Source organism: Artibeus jamaicensis, unplaced genomic scaffold, assembly GCF_021234435.1.
Source record: "Artibeus jamaicensis isolate MK-2021 breed Jamaican fruit bat unplaced genomic scaffold, CSHL_Jam_final contig_415, whole genome shotgun sequence".
NCBI classification, from domain to species: Eukaryota; Metazoa; Chordata; class Mammalia; order Chiroptera; family Phyllostomidae; genus Artibeus; species Artibeus jamaicensis.
Window position 1 is genome coordinate 37,191,709 of NW_026521823.1, and position 22,939 is coordinate 37,214,647.

A 22,939-nucleotide genomic window follows, 5' to 3' on the forward strand; every position below is an offset into this window, starting at 1 on the left:
CACACAGCCCTGTGGCTGCCAGCAGGGCATTCGGAGCTGGCTGGCTGGCTGGCTGGGGTTTGAATCAGCCTCCCCACTTACCGGCTGGGTGCGTGTGGGTAGTGAATTATCTGACCTATCTCCGTTTCCTTGTCGGTGAGATCCAGGTGATTAACAGCACCTCCCTCACCGCCTGGCTATGAGGATCAGCAGAGCTAATGTCTGCAGAGCACTCAGGAAACTGCCTTAGCTGCACGTAGGCAGCCTGGTATAAGTTAAATGAATAAGCTCTTGCGGGAAAAGGCTAGGATCTCTGAGCTGCAATTTACCATAAACTACTGTTCAACCTACCGTTCCGAGGCCCCAGGACCCTGCGGGGACTTTGCCCTGTAGACGTGGGCAAGGCACTCAAGTCTCAGGGCTCACTGGGGGCCGGGCGCTTGCTGGCGTGAACTCGAGCATGTGACAAGGAGGCAAAAAGCTGGACAATGTGGAGCAGTGTCTGTGCCTCCGACCCAGCTTGGGCTGGGAGAGACTTGGGCCCTGGGGAAAAAGCGGCTCAGCTTCTGGGGAAGGAACCTGGTGGACAGCCCGTCGCCATGGTAACTTACGCAGAGTCTCCTTTGCTCTTTGATGTCTTTTTTTGACTCCCTCTGGGCCTCCTTCCCTCCTCTCTCTTTAATTTTCAGTTCTGTTTCACGGCTTCCTGTCCTCCGTGTAGACTTGTGCCTCAAAAGGAGAAAAACAATCATTTGTGTAGTAGTGGTGCTCAGGGCTGTCGAGGGTTATGGTGGTGGCAGGTCACCTGTGTCCCCAGTCAGAGAAGCATTGATGGTGGCAGATTGACTCGGGGGTCCGGGGGCTGACCCGAATCTTGTGTCCCCAAGTGGATGGGCCTCTCGGGCGGGGGGGGAGGGAGGCCACGGTGACTCACCCTAGCAGGAGGGAATGATGCTTAAAACGAAAGAGAAGCATTCTGCCTGCAGCCGGGGCCTCGCCCTCCTCCTGGGCAGGTTCACAGGAGAAGGAGCCCCTCCGCGACTCCAGTTCCCAGCAGCCCAGTGAGCCCGACCCTCAGGTCTTTCTCGCCAAGGGCCCGGACACACTGGCGCAGGATCAAGCTGTCACTTCTGTGCCCAGTCCCACGTCCTGACCCACGGAATCCACAGTAAAATGGTGGCTGTCTTACACCGTTGAGTTTTGGGTTGGTTTATGACGGACGCAGCCACAGCAACCAGCAAGGGTTCCATGGGGAACTCAGCCTTCTTACGGCTGATATATTTGCATTTTTTCCAAAAATAACATTGCTATAAAAATAGAAATTCAAGATGTAATTGAGTCATGATTTCATCACCTAAACGAAACAAATTTTTGTTTGCTCACAACTGTCTTTCGAATTCACGAGTGCTTCCTACCAGTTCACTGTGTGGTCGGCTATAGAGAACCAACATTCTCTCTTCCATGAGGACCAGCCCGGATTCGTGTGAAAGACGAGTTTGTCAATGACACTTATTAAAGATGGTGGGAAAGGGGGTCATCACAATGGCTCGGGGACCAGCGGGAAGAGAGAATAAACTCAACTCCTCACACAGCTCGGGTGAGTCGGCATTTACAGCCGAGGAGCAGGGGGTGTTGGTGGACATAAAATTACTAGGAGGAAGCATCAGGAATAGAGGACGATTCTGGCTGTTGTGACCCAACACGATTCTTGCAGAAGGCAGGCCAGGTGATCAGACATCACGGGGGAGGTAGCGGAAGAGGAGGCAACTGATTAGATACCAAGGGCACTCAGGATATTGACGGCGGGGAGTTCTCGCTAAATGGACTCCATCAGGATCTGCCTGTGATGGGAAAACGTGGGGAAGGGCACCGACGTCCAAAGCTGAGGCCTCGCTGGGAAAATCTCACCTGAGCCCAGAAGAGTGTGGTCGATAAGAGAAATGTCACCACTCATCAACTTTTTTTAAAAATAACAGAGTTGCAATCAAATCTTGCTGTCCTGAGATAGGCGTTTTCACCTAATGATTGACTTTGAATATTATTGATAGTGATCTATGCTACACTAACTTAATAGTTTAAGGCCAAAGGGCATGTTAGTTACCTAATTTCCAAGCTATTGCTGATGCTACCGGATACTTACCTTCTGTCCCATCTCTAGTCCACCTGTACCAGTTTTCCCTTACTTCTTTCTCTTTCCTTCTCTTACTGCTTTTTCCCTAAGATAGGTTTGTCAGTCGTATTGTCTGGGACACCGGAGTTTGGTAAAATCCCAAATATCTAGATAGCTTCAAACGTGGACTGAGCCTAACAAGAGGTTCACGTATTCCTAAGAGTCTGGAAGACTTCAGTAAAGTTCTCCATTATGCCAGTGGCTGGTTCAGGAGTTTCGATTCAGTGCCAGTTCACTCTGCTTTGTGGGTCAGGCTGCAGATTCTGTGCTTAGGTCTTTGGATCTACCAATGCCCCGGTCTCCTCAAATCCCTCTCCCGGAGGCTTTCTGCCTGTCTCCACGGCCTCTGCCCACCAGCTGGGCGGGGAGTGTATCGGAGCCCCTCCCTCCAGCACAGAGCCAGGGATACAGACAGGGGTTTATGTCCGCAGGCGACATTCCCTGGGATCTCCACAAAGATGACCTTTGAGAGCCTATTATTTTATGGAGGGAGCATGTTTAGACTGTTGGGGACAGACCAGGGGACCCAGGGCGAGGGTCGTAATTTGGAGGATGCGGCCCAGCTGTGTACGTGCAAGGCTGGTCAGTCTGTATTTAAAAGTTTAATATTCTGTTTGTCATGGATTTTATTCTTTGCATTCATCTTAATTTTTAGAAAGCATTGCTAAAAGTGGTGTTTGCCTTGATGGCCGAGTTTTGTTCCCCACCCCCTTAAATTTTGCACCCCCTTCCCGACAAGATCACAGGCCTTCGGTCTTGTTCTGGCTCTCGGGCGGGGGCAGGGAGTGAATGCAGACACACGGCTCGGGTCGACTCTTCACCCTGCTAAGCCCCTGACTTCCCTCTTCTCTCACTGCAGCTCCACTCCATTGTCGCCTTTCTCTCACCTTTCGAAGGCCGGTCTCACGCAAACGCTGGGCTGTCTAGTTGGTGTCTGTACCTGGAACAGGAAGTAAAGGACTGAGGAGACGAGTGCCACAGAACTGAGCCCAGGTGACTCTCATTCAACAGATGCAGAGAAGCGAAGTAACTCGTTTTTCTTTCCAAGAATAATCAGGGCAATTATTCCCACGTCCTGGCTTGTGCTGGGGGTCCGGTGATGGCCCTCCACAGTGATGTGCACAAAAGGACAACTTTCTTTATGCAGACAATTTGATTCATCAGAATGGTTTGATCAAATACAGAAGTCCATTTTATTCAAGAGTGAATAGTGCGCCCCTTCCTGACCCCCTTCCATTCCTTCCAGCTGGGGAAGGTCTGAGCTTCGAGGGTTGTACCTGGGCTGGTTGAGGCTTTGGGAGGGGTGAGGCGGTCTGCTTCTCCATGCACATAAGGAGAAGCTGGAAAAATGTTCAAACATAAAATATTTTTAAATGAAAATAGTGCTATAAAAGTGGCAGAGTCAGAATACGATGCCCCTCACTGGCCGATTGGAAGCGTTCAATCTGTACTTGTTATTATGAATATTAATATAAACTTGTAATAAAGTTCAAAGAAAAGCTAATAAAACGGCAGATTCCTCTGATGTTCAGCACTACAGGCAGATGTGACGGGTGCCTTCCCTCCTTCCCGCCTCCCCACGAGCACTCGGAAATGCTGGCAGTCACTTGGCGTTGGCTTCTTAGACGGCAGTGTACCATGGCCATCCAAGTGAACCAGATCCAGTTTTGTCTACATCTTAAATACTGACAGATGTGGCTTAGTAACGAGACTCTAAGGTTCTGCTTGGCCAGACTAGGCATCAAGAGAAACATCTTCTTCCAGAAGTCTCGAGGAATGGGCCAGAGCGGTCTCCCACCGTGTGGAGGGAGAACCTGCTGGGTGGATTGCCGCACGGCCCCACGCATCAGAACATCGCAGCTCCTCTCTCTGGGATGTGTTTTGACTGAAGCTTAATTCATCTTCCAAAGGAATTTAAAATACATTCTTTACCTGTAACATATATTTGGCAACACTTTGAATTTCGATGTGAACCTGAGCAATGTAGGCACAACTAAATCTGGGGGCACGTTACTGCCGCTGACAGGTCAGAGTCTTCCCTCTCCCCAGTGCTCAGTCAGAAGCCCAGAGACAGTAATTAAGCCATTACAGAAACACAACAGGGTGCGGCATAATAGAACCATCATCCTGTCAAGGAGCAGGGAATCCGGACGACACAAAGGAGCACAAGGCATCCGGTTTAGTCCTGCGGTGGAAATGCTGAGGGCCAGGGCCCTCCACGGGGGGGGGGGGGGAGTGATCTCCTGTTTGCTCCTCTCCATTGCAGAGCGTCTAGTGAACTGACCTGCAACCTTTCCAGTTTACCCTCAGCATCCTCTCCTGCCCTGACCCAGATTGTTAATCTATGGAGGAGCAGGGCAATGACCTGGGCAGCAAGGATAGTCGTTAAGCTTTTGCAAAGCACTGGGTGGCATTTCAGGACTTCTGATGCACAGCGCTGGGGTTAAGCAGTGCAGGTCGGGCCAGTCCTGGGTGCTGTTCTCTCCATGTAGTTTTGTCCTCATGCAACTGGAAATGGGGAGTCCAGGTGTTTTTTGAAAAGACTGAGTTTGCAACATGGCCTCAAATGCAGGAGTTGCTGGGAGGCCAAAGGACAAAGCAGACAAGTCCAGCCTGTTGTTTCACAAGAGAATTTACAGAAACCACAGTCCTGGGTGGCAGCAGGACAAGAGGGTGCTGCCCCGTTCTCCCACAGAGCTCCTGTTTCATAACCATGTGGAGAGCGGGACCAACAGAATGTCACTGGTCCAATGGAGACAGCATGAAGTATGTAAGACAAAGTGGAGTCACTTACATCAACTAGAATGACAGTCCGTCAGCCATGACAGTTTGGTTCGAGAGGAAAATTGCCTCAGTCCGAGCAGACACGTCTGACAAGGAGACACAACCAGGATATCTGCACAGGTGGTCAGAGTAGCCGTGTCTGCAGAGCGGGACCCCCACAGATGGGCTCCTCAGCAAACCCCCACATTTGTCAAAAAGGCCCAGAAGGGTGGAGGCACCACTTTCAAGGTACAACTGAGGCAGGCTCCAGACCACTGCTGAGACCGCCGAGCCCCACCCCCAGAGGGCTGCTCCATGCCACGCTGATCTCTCGGCACCGGCAGCCAGAGGCTCTGCCCTGCTGGACTGAGGACTTCACCTGCCCTGCTGCCCACCTGGCTCCTACCAAGATGCTGAGGACTCCCTTGGCCACCCTGCTGTCTCCCGGACCTGCAGACTGAGACTCTGGGGCTCAGGTTTGTTACCTCCCATTGATTGCTGTGTGTATATGTGATATTTCTCTTATATTGTCAGAGCGTGAGTAGGATATTAATGTATGTTGATGTTCTACTTTGTGTGAAGCTGCATTCAATAAAAGCTGGGTGAACAGCATAGTTACATGTGCCTCTTGTCTATTGCTTGGTGCCTGGACGCTCAGCAGACAGCAAGGTGAGCAGTTGCCCCACTGACTTATGGGAAAGACTGTATCACAAACAGATGCTGACGACAATCTGCTAAGAAACGAACCTGCGTAGGCAGAAAGGAAGGCCGGGGAGATGGAACTGACCGAAGGGACCAGATACCGGCGGCTCTGGTGACAGAGTGATTTAAAATGCAGATAGCACTGAAGGGGCCTTGCCCCGGAGGAAGGGACAAATAGTGTGGGAAGGATTAAGGGTCACTCTCCAAAGATGCGATGGAGCCTCTGACTCAACCCAGAGTCCGCCTGGTGAAAAAGGGGAGGGGCTCCAGGGGTCCAGCAGATTAGTTTTAAAATGAGGACAGCTTCTAAAGAGTGAGTGAGTCAGCTCCCTGCACGCACCGAGTCTTCTTTGGCCTTAAGTAACTGCTTTATATCGACGCCTTAGAATATTAAATGCCAAGGCTGGGAAGCACCTTAGAAGTTACCTAACTGTGGAGTGACCAAGGGGTTTTAATACAGGCCACGACTTGGACCCGTCAGTAGCAATGGTTGGAGAGCACCTTGAGGATTGGGAAGATGACCAGGGCTCAGTGGGAAGGAGTGCCGTGGTTGGTTCTGGGTGTCCGGCGTGGCTGTGGGCTGTGGGCTGGGGGCAGTCACTTCACAGACATCCCTGTTTGTCCTACTCTCTTCTTTCACTAGCTGAATCCCCTGGCCACAGTGATTGGCTCAGAAGTAGGCATGTGATTCAAGTTGAGCCAATCAGAGTCTTCTCCTGGGACTGTAAGAAAGAAATCATTAATCTTCATAGAACTGTAAAGATATGTGGCCCCAGACCCTCCAGGGGTGTGGACCCTGCTGAGTGGAGAGGCTGCTAAGAACTGGGCCCAGGGACAGACAGACGAGAGCTGCGATGACAGTCCTGGCAGAGTCCCTCTCCACTTGTGCTTGAGGCCAGCGCGACCTCTCCCTTCCCTGTCACGTAAGCTGGCGAAATCACTATTTACTTCTAAATCGTGCGTGCGCCCTGCAATACCAAGCCCTGGTCTTTCATGCTTCAAATCGTATCTTGGGTTAACACTTCTCCAGAAACGGATGAATGCCTACGTTCCCCGGGAGACTTGGCAGGCCAGCTGTACTTATGTTATCAGATAACTTGGCTCCCATTGAATGATAACGGAACCCAAAGGAAATGCCACACACAGCTGGGGGCTTTGATAGAAGAAGAGAACTGGGGAAGCTCTGGGTCATGGGGGACACAGGCCAGGGAGGCACGGGAAGAGGAGGTGACACTGACCAAATGAGAGAACGCAGGTAGAAGCAAACCATGTCAATCCTAGACATTGGGAGAAATGTGGGTATTGGAGAGGAGAAGGGAGAGGAGAGGGAGAGAACCCTTCCCAGGTCTGCTTCATGCCTGTGCACTCACACAGGGTTTGCAAGCGTCCTGGGCACTCATGGCAGTCTCAGTCACCTGTTCTGGTCACAGGCCCCATGGCAGGCAGGTGTGCTGTGGGCCTGTCCCCAAGGAAGGCAGCCACCTGTTCCTGGGCTCTCTTCCTGGGCTCCCAGTGCTCCCCCACATCGAGACCCTGTGTCCGTCTTGGCATAACCCTGCCCTGGGAGGCTGCCTGGAGGGCCACCGGGGAGGCTCCTGAAGCCCTGGGAGGGGGCACAGACAAAGTGTTCCCAGCTTTCTGGCCCACTGCAAGGCAGAAAAAGAGACCCATGTCAAAGCAACACAGAACAACGGCATTTGAAATCCTGCCAAGTGTTCCTACTTCTTGGTTGTCAGCAGTTGAGGTTGAGACAATAGTGAAAACAGTCCTTTTGGCTTCTACCTAAACTTTAACAGAAAGGAAAAGAAAAAACACCCAGCTTCAGAACTGGAACTGGAATGGCGTCCTCACCTTATTTGCCCCGACCCTGAGTTGCCCTGCGCTACAAGGAATCGGGAACACGGGCCTGGAAACACTGTGTTTATGGGACACGGCTCGGGCCCTCCATCTCTGAGTCACAGCCCTTGGAGCTGCTGCTGATTTAACAGCCATGTGGGAGGGAAGCGTTTTTGCCAACTTGAGAGCCCCCTCCTTAGGTTCCACATTAAACAAACTTCAAAACTTCAATCTTTCAGCTTTGGGAGTTTGTTTTCCCTTGGAAAACGCCTGGATCCCTTTTCTCTGCAAGAAGGGGAAGAAATGGCTAAGAGCGCAGATGCCAGGTTTGTTGGGCATGAAATCACTGTTGGACAACTCATTTTTCCTGAGTTAAGTGTCAAAAAATCCGCAGTGGACAGAACCAGCTTTCCTGAAATTACACAGGGGTGCGTAGATGAGAGCACACTTCCTGAGCGGTCGGGCTGGGGCAGCACTGCCCCTTCTGGGCACCGGGTCCCTCCCAGCGCAGCGGGCGAGGGGCACACTTCCAGCACCAGGGTCCAATCGGTAGCTGTGCAAGTCCCCAGCTCTTGGCTTTGCTCAAATGCCTTTGTCTGAGAAGCTATGAGGCCAGCTTCTAGTTTGCTTGGAAGGTCTGCAAGTTTTCATTTTGGAAGTGTCACTTGATGATTTTTTTATGGGGATCTCAGGAAAACTCATAAAGAATTAGTTTTATACGGCCTGGCGCGGAGGAAGGCTGTATCCTCTGTATTTAGCAACAGTGACCGAGGGCTCCTCTGTCTACCGGGGGCTGCCTGTCCCTGAAGCTGTCAGAGTGCAGAAGTGGGTGCTCTGGAGTTTTCCATGCCTGCCTCCGTGGGCTCTGACCCGTGGCTCTCTCCATCTCCCTCTCTTCTGGCTGGTTTGGCACAATAGCCTTCCCATGCAGGTCTTCTATGGAGGCTCAGTACAGGCTATGACCTCGTAGGTCTGCGCAGTGGAAGGTTCTTTTAGGACATCTGTACATAATGTGGCTTTTCTCAATGAATGTACTGCACACCGGATTCCCTTACATGTGCGCAGGTGTTAGGACTTTGTATCGTTGTAAATTGAAATGAATGACATTACTTAACATCCAGGTAGCACAGAGCCCACCTTAAAACCCTGGGAGTAAATTATAGCTGGTTCCAGAAGGAAAGAAGAGACTCCGGAAGGTGGCAGGGAGCGTAGGGAGTGGAGCCGCCCTAGAAACGTGGTGTTGTCCTTGCAGGTTTTGGCCTCTGGATAGACCAGTAGCCCAGACCTCTCAGTGCACAGAGCAGGCTGAGGCCCCAGAATGGGCCCCAAGCTGCACCGCACGGGGCCTGGGGTGCAGGCCAGCTTTGCTGCTCCAATGCCCTCCAGTCCCTTGCTGTACAGAGCAAGAATCCAGTGCATCATGGGCCCGTGGGCAGGGCAGGGTTCTGCTCATGGTGTTCATGGGTCCTGACATACAGAGCAGGGGACAGTCCTTTCCTCCAGTAACCATCTGTGAAGAGGCACAAGTGCCCCCGGGAACAGCGTGTCCTCGGGTCACTCTTGACTGAAGTATAAATGACTTCTGAGAGCTGAATAAACCAGTCGGTGAGTCCACTCTTTGAACTTCTCTGACTGGATGGTGACTCTGAGACTGAAAATCTTCAAAGATCTCAGCCCATGGAATCAATAATTCATTTTTCAAGTTGCCAGGGTTAAGGCAAGAATTCCACTCAGCAAGCGGGGCTGTGGACCTGTGGGGAGCAGCCTCCCAGACACTAAAAATGCCACTGAGCTGGGAAAAGGACAGTCCATGCCCCTGAGGAACTGTCTAGGGAAGAGCAAAGGACAAGGACAAGCATGGTTACTGGATCAGTACAGAGAGCGGCAGGACTCAAGCGCGAGAACAGCCGAGGAGGTTGGGTGTGGGGGAGGGAAGATGGAGAAGGGGTAAGGGCTCTTTTCATGCAAATACTGTAATTACGTAAGTCAGAGTTACACAAGGCAAAAACCCATCTGAAGTATGGGTTTTTGTCATAAAAAACCCATATTTTGACATAAATATGTCATATGTCACATATGTGAGTTGTCGGTCTTCCAGCTTTCTGGCATCTCTGTGCCACACTGGAAGAAGAAGAGTTGTCTTGGGCCACCCATTAAATACATCAGGGCATGTAATCACAAAATAATCTCATAATATTTTAAGCAAATTTATGATTTTTTAAAAAGATTTTATTTGTTTATTTTTAGAGAGGGGAAAGGAGGAAGAAAGAGAAGGAGAGAAACATCAGCGTGTGGTTGCCTCTCAAGCTCCCCCCACTGGGGACCTGGCCTGCAACCCAGGCATGTGCCTTGACTGGGAATTGAACTAGCAACCCTTTGGTTCACAGAGCAGCACTCAGTCAATCCACTGAGCCACACCAGCCAGGGCAAATTTACAATTTTTAAAAGATTTTATTTATTAATTTTTAAAGAGGGGGGCAGGGAGGGAGAAAGAGAAGGAGAGAAATATTCATGTGTGGTTGCCTCTTGCACACCCCGCACCAAGCACCTGCCCACATCCCAGGCACGTGCCCTGACTGAGAATCAATCCCGCGAATATTTGGTTTGCAGACGGGCACTCAATCTACTAGACCACACCAGCCAGCGAGTAAGTTTGTCATTTTGTGTTGGCTGCTTTCACAGCCACCCCGGGCTGCACGCGGCCTGTGGGCCACAGGTTGGATGCCCCTGGAGAGAGTCGCAGCGGAGCCGCTCCCCCAGTCTGAGCAAGCAGGGGGTGGCGTCTTCTTTCCATGTCACTGCAGAGGCAGCCAGGGAGAGTCCGGTCCTGGGACACACAGAGCCGAAAGCTGGACCCGCATCCACTGCCTGTGGCTGAGGCTGAGCTGTGGCTGGGGCCACCCCTCGACACAGAGACCGGCACGGCGGCATTTTCTTCTGACTGCAGGAGTCGAGGTGGTTGCACGCCGTGCACTCCGGTGGCCGTGATCCGCCAGACTCTGGGTGCCTGTTCCTTCCTGGTGGAGAAGCACCCACCGAGAACAGCCGCGGCCCTGCATCAGAGGCTCAGAGAAGTCGGGCGCCTTGCTCGAGGTTACACAGAAGTTCATGTGTCAGGAGGGCCTCTTCAGAGAAGAGGGTCTTTGAGTAAATACCCACAGCGGCTCTTCAGTTTTAGGGGCGTCCACTGAGCATGAACCCTCCCCTGTACACGCTGTCTTTTAGAGTATTAAAACATACCCCTCTGCATATACCTTTCATAAAATTTTAACAATATGGTACGAATTCCTTTTATTTTTATTTTTATTTTTATTTTATTTTTTATCCTCACCGAAGACGTTTTCTTTTTTTATTGCTTTTAGAGAGAGGGGAAGGAGAGAGAGAAACATTGATGTGTGGTCCACAGCAATTGGTTGCCTTCGGTACACACCTGGACCCGGGATTGTATGTGCCCAACCTGGGGATGGAACCCACAATCTAGGTATATGCCCTGACCAGGAATCAAACCTGCAACCTTTCAGTTTTTAGGACGGCCCTCCAACCAATGGAGCCACACCGGCCAAGGCAAGAAGTCTCTTTAAAAGATATTCCACGGGCTGCTGCCTTGCCGCCGATGACTCCTGAGTACTTTCTTCTTTTCGTTGAAAGCTGAATGATGAAGCTAATAGGGTTCATGCTGAGAACAGATGTTCTTATTTCTGCCCAGAGGCGGCACATGGCGAGGATTTGCTGACTCTTCTGTGCTTTCATCTGAAGTGCTTCTGGTTGAAGTATTCTTGGGAAGGGCTGAAAAATCGCACTGTCCTGTAGCGAGGCCCTGGGCACAGGTGGAGGGGGTGTGAAGGAGCTGCTTAGAACACACCAGCCTCCTGAGGACGTAACGCTGCCCCTACTGGAAGACTGCCTTTGCTCGCATTTTACCATGAAGCATTCAGATGTTCACTTTCCTGGCTTTTTCAAGCTGATGTGTCAATGAACACTTCTTGCATTTTCTGCTTTCTTCTCTGTTTTATTCCTACTTGAAATTCATGGAAGGGTTTTTTTCCCCCTCCTCATTAAGAATCTTAAAAGTCTGTGATTACATCATTCCTTTATTTAATATTTATTAAGTGCCTCATATGTGCAAGACACTGGGGTACCAATGAAGGAAGTGGAGGAAAACTAGCTCCGAATAGAGGGGTAAGGAATTCACAGGAGGCCGGAGGAGTGCCCTGTGCGGCAGGGTCTCCCCGGGCCTTCACACCTCCACTCTTCATGCCTGTCTTTGGCAGTTGTCACAGTTTGAACAAGTGTTGCATTTTTATATACACGTATACACAAGCAGACATAAACATAAACATACACCTATGTATACAGTACACGCATGTGAACACATACACACACTTAACAGTTTATTACCAAAGTCCTGCACGAATGTTCACTCATGTAGGTAATTGACAGGTACATGATTCCCAACAAAGGGCCAGATGCTATTCCAGGTTGTGGGAGCAGAGCAGTGAACAGAAATGACGCCAGGTCTGTTCTGTTGTTATGGGGGAAAGACAGAACGTAAAGAAGACTCCTAAATAAAACACACTCGCATAGCGTGTTAGGAGATGATGACGTGCTAAGGAAGAAAGAAAAGCCGAGAAGGGAGGGAGGTGGCCAGAGAAGCTGAGACGTACACTCAGTCCTGAGAGATGAAGCCACTACTGGCAAGAGGAAAAGCAAGGAGTGAGTGAACACAAGGGTGAATGTTTACGGGGCATTAAAATACCGAGTAGAGAAGCTTAGGCAGCAAACAGTCAGAGCTCTCGACACCCAGCCTCGACCCGGTCTCCTCCCCACGGGCAAGTGTGTGATCTGGAGTCTCCTTCTAGGCCTTTTTATACATTTTTCCCACTCTTAAAGAGAAATTATCGGGGTGACATTGGTTCGCAAAATTATATTGGTTTCAAGTGTACAATCCTATAACATACCATCTGTATATAGCGTTGTATATCCTCATATGTTTTAAGAAACCAAATAACACATACACTGTCTAATGGACTGCTTGCTCGTTCAGTTCACGGCATCATCGCACATCACGTCATATCAACATGGATGTAGACCTTTAATTGAGTGGTTCTCTGGTGTCTGTTAATCCATATACTCTAAGCTACTCTCTGTTTTGGACCTTCCAGTTGTTTTTCAAAATTACTAAAAAATGCTGCACTAAATGTCCCTGTACATCTTTATTGTGTGCTTATAAGCATGTATCTGTACATTAGATTACTTATCCAAAACTTTCACAAGAAGTAATTTCTCCCAGTGAGAAGGTTTACAACGAGTTTCATTTTGACTCGTGTGTTTGGATTCATGCCACTTTGCCAAATCCAGAGCATCCTTTTAATAAAAGTTTAGAAAATAATTCTCTAGGGTTCTTTCTTGACTTCCCTGCCTTTTGCCATATGTCAAAAAATAAAATTAAAAAAAAAAAGATTTTCTTGCCAGCAAGTACTTTGGCATAGCCAGAAGCTGAACATCACTATGGGGGTGGAAAGGAGCATTTTGCTACAAATTGCATAATTTGGCAAACTTTCCTACTATGGTAGTCATGGTTTTGCAAGATTCAGTGAACTTTCTAGAGGCAGCCTCTCCGTCAACAGTTCACGCAGCAGAGCCATGGTGGCCGGGTGACCTCTCTCTCCCCGTCCGCTCCTCCCTCTGTCCCCTGCAGAGCCAAGCTCTGTGCAGGTCATTTGTCCAGGTCCTTGGGGTTCTCTTGCCTAAGGATGCAGGCTTCGCTCCTTCTTCATTCCCTCTTGCACTTAAATCCTTCCCCCTATAACAAGGGACCTCCAAAATGATCAAGGAGGCCCAATGAGGCCATCTTCCAAACCACAGTGGTGTGTGTGGAGGGGGGGACCATAAACGTGCGCTGCTTGAATGACAGACGAGATGCCATTCCGACTTTGTCTGAGGCAGAAAATACTCAACGATAGCAAACATCCCCCAGCACTGATGTCCCGCAGACACTGTGCCAGGCCCTCCTCTCTTCATTTCAACGCCTACCCTCCCTGCAGAGTTGGACCTCTCCCTCCCATGCTCCATGGGAGAAAATCAGGAATGGGACAGTAGCTGCCCAAAGCACATGCAGCTACAAGTAAAAGATCTGGGATTGGAAGCCACGTCATTTGGGCTGTGGAGGCCTGCAGTCTGGGCCACCATGTGTCCTGCCTCATTTCCAGTCTGGGCTATGTTTGAAGGGGTTTCCCATGGAAGGGGCTTGTTCTCTGCTTCTCCTCTGGTACAAGGCAAAGCCACAGCCACTGGCCCGAGAGGCAGAGACCGACCCTGAAGGTGTTCACAATGCTGCTGCCGAGGCCCATGACCACAGAGGAGACGAACAGACCCAGACTCAGAGGCCTGGGGGAGAATCCTGGTCACCTCTTTCTTACTAGGACACGTAGAAAGAAGCATCAAAAAGTAGGCACAGAGTTAACAACAACAAAGCTAAGGCCTAAACACACCCAGCCAGTAAAGCTATGAGGGAAAAAGGAGAAAGCCGGTAATGAGACTGTCTAGAAGTCTGCCCGGGCCCGACGCATGCTCAGCAGGGCGTGCCTTAGGAGCTGGGAGGTACCCGCTGTGATTCAGCTCTGCTCTCTTGGTGGGGAATGCACGGGGCAAAATTGCCTCCTTGAACGAGCTGCTTGACCTTGTCTCAGAGGCCACACAGATTCACCGGCGGCAAGAGGCCAGGGCAAGATCAGGAAAATGTAGAGCTTTTAACATCAAACTGTGGCGTCTGAATCCCAGTGACTGACCTGGTCCTGTCAAGCTCTGGGTGTTTAATCCACAGCAGATGTAATCCCTGCCCAAATGTGAGAAGATACAGCAGTAACTTGGTCATAAATGTCTTGTCTCTGGTCTCTGAAAAGAGAAAATACCTATAAAAGTTCTTGGCTCATGTTAGGACCATCATGGGTGTTTGTAGAAAGTATTGTTGCTGGAAGCAGCCCAGCCAGAAAAGATCTTGTCTCCATCCCCGACTCACAGGGAGCTAGTGAGTTCAGTGGAAAAAAAGAGTTCACCGCTTTTCTGACATCATGATAATTTTTATTTTGGGTGGTGCCCTCCCGTTTACAGGGGGCTCCTATGTCGAGAGCTCATTTTATTTGTGGACAACACTGTAGAGGCACAGAATGCTAGCGAGCAGTTCTAGAGATGGCCAGTAGTTTTTACAGTCACACGGCCAGGACAGGACAGAGACCCAAGCCTGGTCATCTTCTCAGGACATGTGAGCTGAAATCCCTTCACGAGCTGGTCAACTTAGTTTTTCAATGTTTCCAGACATTCTGTGGATGCTACATAGCAACAGATAGAAGATGGTTGGCAAAACACATCACACAGGACAATGATGGCAGATGGACCACCAGGCCACCGCTTCTTGGGGCTGAAATGAAAGGGTGAAGTTAGCTGACAGGCAGAGGCCCCAAGCCTGTAGGGAGGAAGATTCACCAGCTGGGTAGGAGCACAGGTTTGGAGGCACAGTCTGGCTTTGCCACAGTGTCCTTAGCTGTCCCCTGGAGTGATATGACACTTCTAAGACTGGTGGAGGGACTGAGTGGGCTCTGGGTGCCGTGCATCCAGCAGAGTACCTGGAATGGTAGAAAGTGCTCACGAGAAGCTATTTTTTAGCCACTCCTGTCCCCCTTCTATTTCGACCCATCACGGCCATGTTCTCCACTGCCATTTGCTCAGGGAAGTCAGGCTCTTCTCCCAGTAACGGAGAAGTCAGACCCGCTGGGAGAAGGCACAGAGATACCTGCGGCATTCAGGGCCAGACTACCCCGGGAAGGGATGGTACGTTCTTTGTAGCTTAGTGGTTAAAAGCCAGTGCCGATTGGCTACGCTGATTGTCCCCTTTCTACAAATGCAATTCATCCATCCATTCCATTCTTCACACAGACATTTTTTCTCCCACAACTACTTATTGAACTGAGTGAAGACTGAGCCATCTGCTGAGCTGGAGAGAGTGGGGGCCACTCACAGGAGCCACAGGTCAGAAATGACCAGGAAGGACTTGTACTGACAGTGGGCTGACCTTGGGGACAAGGGGGATCATCTAGAAAGCACAGGGAACAAGAGCGCCAGCTGGCGACATGACACATGGAGGGGGGTTTATATGAGTCTCACAGGCAAACCCACAACCAGAGTCCAAGTTATTCAGCCAAACCAGAAGGCATGGCCCTGGTCTGGCCTCCCATAGGTTGGGTGAGGTTAGAATTTGGAGGTCCACATGGGTAGCAAGCCGAGGCCCAGGGGCAGTGAGGGGTGGGTGCTCAGTGGTCAAGGCCTCTGTCACGGTGGCTGAGGGGACAGGCACTTGAGGTTAACATCGAAATCCAAGTACCAGGTCACAGGCTTGCCCTGAGAGGCTGAGACACAGGGCCAGAACCAGGGGTAGGTAAGGGGCCCACCCAACTCCCCACCCCCAGCGCACACTGGGAGCTGCCAGCCCAGCCCCGCCACCCACACCCTCTGGGCAGGCCCAGGCTAGGAGACAGGTGCTTCCTCCCGAGACAAAGCACCTGCCTTCAGGGACGAGAGCCTCCAGCCGAAGACCCTAAAGAGAACCCATCAGCTCTCACATGTCCAGATTTATTCTTGATCCTGCTAAGAAATGAGAGGCAAATGTGAACTAGTAAGAGGTTCAGGTTGAAAAGCTCTCGATTTCTCAACCCCTGCAAAAGCCACTGACCCATCCATCACTTCTGCCAGTCACCAGAGTCTTATTTGATGCCAGGAACCAATCACGGTGGCTGCAGGGGACCCCGCTGCATGGCCTCAGCATCCTCCTCTCATCTGCTGCTGAATCTTTTGGTGTGCACCTGCATGACAAATTGAAGTACATTCTTCACAGTTCGTCCAGTTTAAACCAGTGCTTGTCGTAGGTGACTGCGGATTACAAATCTGGCCTTGCACACAATGTTCCCGGTGAGCTACTGGGGGTCGGGGGCGGGGAGAGGGAAATGCCAGTGGGGAGAGAGGGTAAGAGTGTGGAAAGCGCACTGAGTCAGGACTTAAGAGCTCCGAATTCCTGTCTTTGTTCTGCTGCTCTATTAACCGGACCTGGGTTGGTCTCAGTATTGTCGACTGTTAAATAGAAATAATACCTGAGTTTTTTATTCAAGCCTAACAATGAGCTATAATGATGTGATAATACAGGTGGAAGGATTCGGGGAACCAAAGAATACTCAATTCTTTCATTCAAAAGTGTCTGCCAGTATCAGCGTATCGGAAGCTACCCGAATGGAACAGGCCAGGCAGGTGCCCACAGGCACAAAGGGCAGTCACAGCTGAGTCACCAGAGCCCCGGACGCCTCGAGGGTGAGGCTGGGCCTCTGCTCTCAAGAAAGAAGGAAGCAGAGTGGGGAGGACTAGAACCTGGCAGGGCAACCCAGGCAGGAAGGAGCCGGCAGCTCCTTCAGGTTCACCAGGCAAAGGTTACCCGTAGGAAGCCGGATGGTCAGGCGTCCGAACCATAGGCAGGAGCCTGGAGAGCAGAGGCCTCAGACGTCAGGAAGAGAACTGCCAGCCGCCTCTGCTCAGGCAGTGTCACTGACCCCTTCCCACGCCAGGTCCCCTTCCCACACCAGGAGAAGAAGATGCCCGAGGACACACACAGCCCTCTGCAAGGGAGTGCGAAGTCCAAGACCGGCTCTCAGACCTGAGTGTGAGATGCCAAGGCCTGCCTGCGGGACTTCCTGGGCACCGCTTGCCGGCCCCACCTACAGGGTTTCTGCTTCAGTGGCTCCCGGGTGGGGCCCTCTCCCGGGGCATTTGCATGTCTGCCAAGTCCTCAGGAGCAGTTCCGGTGCCCACCCGGGGAGACATTTAGAACGAGCTCACTGTGGCCATTGTAAGGGGCTCCTGACCACAAAGAACCGAACAGATGAGCAGTAGAAGCCTGTCTGGAGAGCCCCGGCTTCCGGCTCACTACAGCAGGTGTCCCGACCTGGCAGGCAGACCCACCCGGGGCGAGCCCAGCCCAGGGGCCCTGACGTGGTGGGCAGTGGGGTGGCACCGCTGCTGTCCTCTCTAACACCTGTTACTCTTGGACGTGGACAGAGCACCGGGGCCCTCTCCGCTTTCCCTCCAACACTTAGGGTGCTCAGGACAGGTGCAAATGAGCTGCCACTGGGGCACACAACGAGGAGCATGTGTCTGTTTTGGATATTTGCAAATGGAAAAACATCCGCTGTATCTACATTGAGTCCCCTCCCGCATGCCGTGTCTGCCTTTCTTCTAGTCTGAGTCGTGCTTAGGGTTACTGGGTCACACTGTCCCACTTTCTGTGGTTTGTCTGCACTAGTTGTACACCTTACCCGGGAGGAAGTTGGGCGGCTGCCTCACTACCCCTTCGGGGAAACATCTTAGAAACAGGACTGACAACGCATGCAGGTTCTTTCTCCCTCCCCTTTGTCCTATCCTTTCTCCCGCTAACACACACAGAAGCCCGACGTTCGTCACTCACTGCTGCCTAAATGCTGTGCTGGTGGGGAGAGAGATGGGGCAGCATCGAAGGGGAAGTCAGTTGTGAAGCACGGAGGACAGGGTGCGGCTGAGTATGGCCGGGGGGCGGGGGAGTCGCTCCCCACTCACACTCACCGTGGCTGCCTGTCAGAATCATCTGGGAGCTTTGCGTAGCTAACTACTCACGCTCAGGACCAGAGATCCCAACTGGAGCTGATCTTGGCTGGGACCCAGGGCATCAGACAATTTGAATCTCCTCAGGGCATTCTGATGTGGAGCCAAAGCTGAGATTCCCGGCTCTAGACCAACTGTTCCAGTGGCACCTGGGTGCAGAGTACAGCTGCGTTTTTCTGCAGCTTCCTTTTAACTACCTCAAGCTACAGTAAAGGAGGCTACAGGCTGCCACCTATGGGGTAGGCGAGAGGCCAGTGCCACAACCCTAAGTTTGGACAGGTAAGTGCAGGAAGCAGATAACTGAGGGCCAGGTGGGCAAAATAAAAAATGCGAGTTCAAAAGACAGCAACAAAGCCTGAGGATGTGGCCCTGGCCAGGTGGCTCAGTTGGTTGGAGCCTTATCCTATACACCATAAGGTTGTGGGTTCAATCCCTGGTCAATGTGCCCAAGGAAGGGAACTAATCAATGTTTCTCTAGCACACTGATGTTTTTCTTTTTCTCTAAAATCAATAAGCATATCCTTGGGTGAGGATTTAAAAAAAAATCTCCAGGTGTGGGGCCAATTCAAGAAAGAGCATGAGCCAAGAGCTTCAGTGCCAAGAGGGCACACAACCAGTGTCCGATTACCCCAGTCCTGGGAGCCACACAGCTTAATTCTGAAACCGGCCCAAGTCAGGAACCCGGGTGTCCCCTGTCCCAGCGGGACTGAATTCACAGCCAGGCCGGGAGAGTATTGAAAGAAGGGAGGTGAGAAGTGGAAAACGCAGAGGAAATTGTTTGGTTTGCAGAAGGTTGAGCAATCAGTTTCATTGTTTTTTGTTTGTTTCCACCCAACCGACGCAGTGGTAATGTTTCCAAGGTCATATACATTCCCGAGATGATGGGAAACGCAAACTAACATTGTCTTGGAGCAACAGTCCTTAAACCATAATGGCCTCAGAGCACTCCCAGGGGATCTTGCTCAAACGGTGTGTCTGTTTCAGTAGGTCTGGGTGGGGGGCCCAAGAGGCCCGAGAATCTGCATTTTTAACCATCTCCAACTGATGCTGATCTGAGAACCGCTGTTGCATAGCGAGGACTTCGTGGACCGGGATGGACAGCGTCTCCCTGAAATGCACGGAAGAGCCCCTCTCTGAAACGTGGCTCTGCTCTTTCTCATGTCTCAGAGCATTTAAGGTAGTCTATGGTTTTTACAAAAAGGTTTCATCCCCTGAGAAAAGTAACTTCCTGCAGCCATAAGTACAAGGACAGCATCATGCATGCCCTGAACAATATCTATTTCCCATCCCCCTCCCGCGCTCCCCCCACCCCACCCACTGGGAGGACTGCGGTTCCACAGCGAGCCAGGTCTGAGTCGACCTGGCGGGGCAAGAACTGCAATAGGTAACCTGGTCCCTGGGGGACCGGACAGCAATTCTTTGATACACGAATGTCAACGAGGTTATAATTTTCTGCTGTAGCAGAAATTTCTACACCTGATGGTATTCTTAATACACTTTAATTAAGAGGTTAACTGGTGTAGAAATTGCTTTTCTCTGAAGCCACCTGCAATCAATTTAAAGTCAATTACGAGCGGTTAGCTATTGTTTATGTGGTTAAAGAATAGAGAATACATTTCTGCTTGTCAGGGGCCATCCGAGCGAATTTTGAATGTTGCAATCCGTGGAGAGTCTGAAGCGTTGAGAGTTCCTTAATGGGCATAGAGAAGCTATTAGAAAATGTAATCAGTCGTATTTGGTGACTTGACCTTGGGACGCGGGTGGAAGAGGGTCTAATCATTTCTGTCCTGTCAGGGCCACCAGGATCACTCTGCTAAAATTAATTGGTCATTTCATTACGTGCTTTCTGAGAGCCTAATATATTCCCTACTTGATGGAAAAGAAATTGTGAAAATAATCCGTAAACCACATAACAAGCTTCAGAATACATTTGCCTTCTCCCTCTTTAGCACAGATTAAATCTGACAGCTAGTTTCAGAAGGATCAAAATTGCTGAACTCCTCCAACAGTTTAGCATGCTCCAGTTTTACAAAGAGAAGAAAAAAAATGTACTGCACAACAGGTGCCCAAGTCTAAAAATTTGAATTACAACCAATTTTCCATCAGTAAAATGTGGACATAAAAAGAGGCCCAAAGAGGTTTTCTAGGGCTTAAATGCATTATTTTGTTCAATTGTTTAGTGAGGTACTTAGCTGCTATTAAAAATTTGGATGCATGTCAGAGATGAGGAAGCTGTTTTGAATTCTATCCACCTCCGTGCTAAGTATGTGGAACAATTACATGCATCTAAGGGGCCGGCCAGCCCACTAATGTGAGAGCCTGTCGTCCGGTTGAATTACACACAATGACCGTGCGCTCCGCTGATTATCGGCCGGTTAAAGGTTTCTTGTCACCCTTTCAGGTGTCAAAATGATGACTCCAGTGACCGCCTCTGTTTACGTGTGTTCTTCCGGGACCCAGAGACCCCGCCGCCCCACCATGCACATTCCATGACATCTGCTTAAAGTGCAGAAAGTGCTCCTCTAGGGCTGCCCCCGGTCCCCCTCAAGAGTTCTTCTTACAGTTTTGCCTTCGGGCTGACACTTCCATATTTAAAATAAACCTTCCAGGATTTTCTTCCGTAAATGTTGAATGGTTAACTACTGAGAGAGGACCATCTCTTCCTGCCCTAATTGGCATCTTGACGGAAGACCACACTTTTGAAGCCTGAAAAGAAACAGAATGACAGAGGGGCTCAGGGCGGTGTTTTGCATGAGACCGGGGCCTCCCCCAGATGCCAGGATGGTGAAAACACGGAGCTATGAAGTGTTTGCTCTCTCTTGGGATGTGAGTCGGGGATGAAGTGCGGCTGTAGGACCATACTTATCACCTTAGGGCTCGGATCAGACCGTGTGGGTTTGAATCCTGGCTCCATCACTTGGACACATGCCTTAGCCTCCCCAACCCTCCCTCCCACCAACTGTCAAAGGTGGGAGCAATGCAGATCAAATGAAGTGACATTCTAGGCAGGAGGTTCCGGCCTTTTGGTGTCTCTGGGCCACACTGGAAGAAAAGTTGTCTTGGGCCACATGTTAAATTCACTGCGACACAGGATCATAACTTTTTTGATCACAGGATCAAAAAAGTCTCATAATGTTTTAAGTAAATTTACAGTTTGGGGTTGGGTCGCATTCACAGCAACCCTGGGCTGCGGACCGGACATCCCTGCAGAGTGCCGGGCGTGTACATTTACTAAGCTCTTCGTCGTAATTGAACAAAGCGTCAGATGATTTGATGTCTATCTTTTCTGAGCCCTAAACAGGGGTTCAGGATTTGAGAAGGATTTTTTTCCCTGCCTTGCAAAATATTTGATATGAAAAGTCTTAGGAAGATACCAAAATGAAGCTGTATTTGATTTTTTTCAGGTCCCCAGGGCCCGTGGTAACACCTCCTCCTTGGGGTGATGACAAAGTGAGGGACGGGGAAGATTTTCAAGACGAGCTCTACATACAGCAGCCGGGGCCTGGGTCGGGGGAGCCCTCAGCTCGGCCATAAAACAGCCGCGTGAGATCCAGAGCAAGAAGTGTGTTCTCGGGGCTCAGTGGATTTGGGTGAAACATCAGGGTTGAACAGATGACCACTGAGGTTGTTAAGAGCATCTCTGTCAGGACATTTCCTGCCCCACACCCAGGAAACAGTCTGAGGGCTGGTCATAGGGAAGCACGAGCTTGGCGGTGACCCCACATCTGCGGTTTTCAGCCTCGGGGGTCCCAACCCCTTCGCTCATGGCCCATGTGGTCTCACGTGGGTGGCCACACGTGGATGGCTGAGTGGCGGCGCCACACAGCTTTTAAAAATCATATCTCTGGGTGGGCTGGGATGGGAGTAAGAGACAGAAAACTGTACTTGAACAACAATTAAATAAAAAAATATAAAAGACCATATTTAATTTTGAAACAAAAGAATATTCACACATTACCTGAGATAGTAAACAGCATCCCCTAATATCTGGTATTATTTAATATATAATAAAAACATTGCTTGCATTTAAAAAGTCGTATCTTTCTTTGAGGAACATTCTTCATTTTGCTTCATCCTGGGAGATGCCGATCAGCTTCGGTCAAACCCCCAACACCCCAATGCCTCCTTTCCCACTTCGTGATTTGGGGAGCATCTGCTCTGTGGCACCTTGTCCTGCTTTTCTCCAACTGTCACCCTCAGCAGAGGTCACGAAGGGGCATTCAAGGCCCAGATTCGGCCCATAGAAGGCATTACTTGTTCCCCCTCCCCCAGAAGAATTTTTAAATTTGAAGTTAGTTCCCAGCATGTAACAACCAGAAGATTCCACAGAAAACCCATATCTCCAGCTTCTACTGAAAAAAATCACGGAGAGAAATGTATGACCAGAATGTCCCCAAGAAGCAAGACCTGGTTCTGGCCACGATGTAGAAAGGACACCAGCCTTCTTCCCCCGACTCTAGAGTGTCTCAGTTGAGTGCTGTCCCCTGTGAACCTGCATGGGACCCTCACATTAACCAGGCACCCTGAGGACGTCACCACTGCCCCTGGTCTGCTGCGCTCTCCAAGTTGCCTGCCAGGCCCTCCAGCCATTAGTCTGCCTGCCCCTCCCCCGCCCAGTTCACACAGGAAGTCTAACCTTTAAGAGTCTCGGTTCTTTAAGATCCAATCCTTGTGAACATTGCAAATCCCTTGAACCGGATTCACACGTTGTTGAGATATAAATAAATTATGCGTCCCTGGGCAAAAGGCTCTGAGAACCTGCTTTACTGGAAACACAGAGGAGAGGGATTGGGGACACACAGGGTCACAGGATCC

The 22,939-nt window shown here is 50.5% G+C and overlaps 2 long non-coding RNA genes across 2 annotated transcripts; one reads left to right on the plus strand and one right to left on the minus strand.

The window, feature by feature from the left end:
- Positions 1 to 362: 362 nt before the first annotated feature.
- On the plus strand, positions 363 to 22,939 carry LOC119037473 (uncharacterized). Its single transcript, XR_005080208.2, has 6 exons — positions 363 to 1,576; positions 3,009 to 3,142; positions 4,416 to 5,388; positions 16,221 to 16,411; positions 17,074 to 19,301; positions 20,526 to 22,939. It is a non-coding gene; the product is annotated as an uncharacterized LOC119037473 (long non-coding RNA).
- LOC128627490 (uncharacterized) lies at positions 16,013 to 18,217 on the minus strand. The gene is made up of 3 exons (XR_008391676.1): positions 18,137 to 18,217; positions 16,176 to 16,305; positions 16,013 to 16,090 (listed from the first exon to the last, which is right to left on the minus strand). It is a non-coding gene; the product is annotated as an uncharacterized LOC128627490 (long non-coding RNA).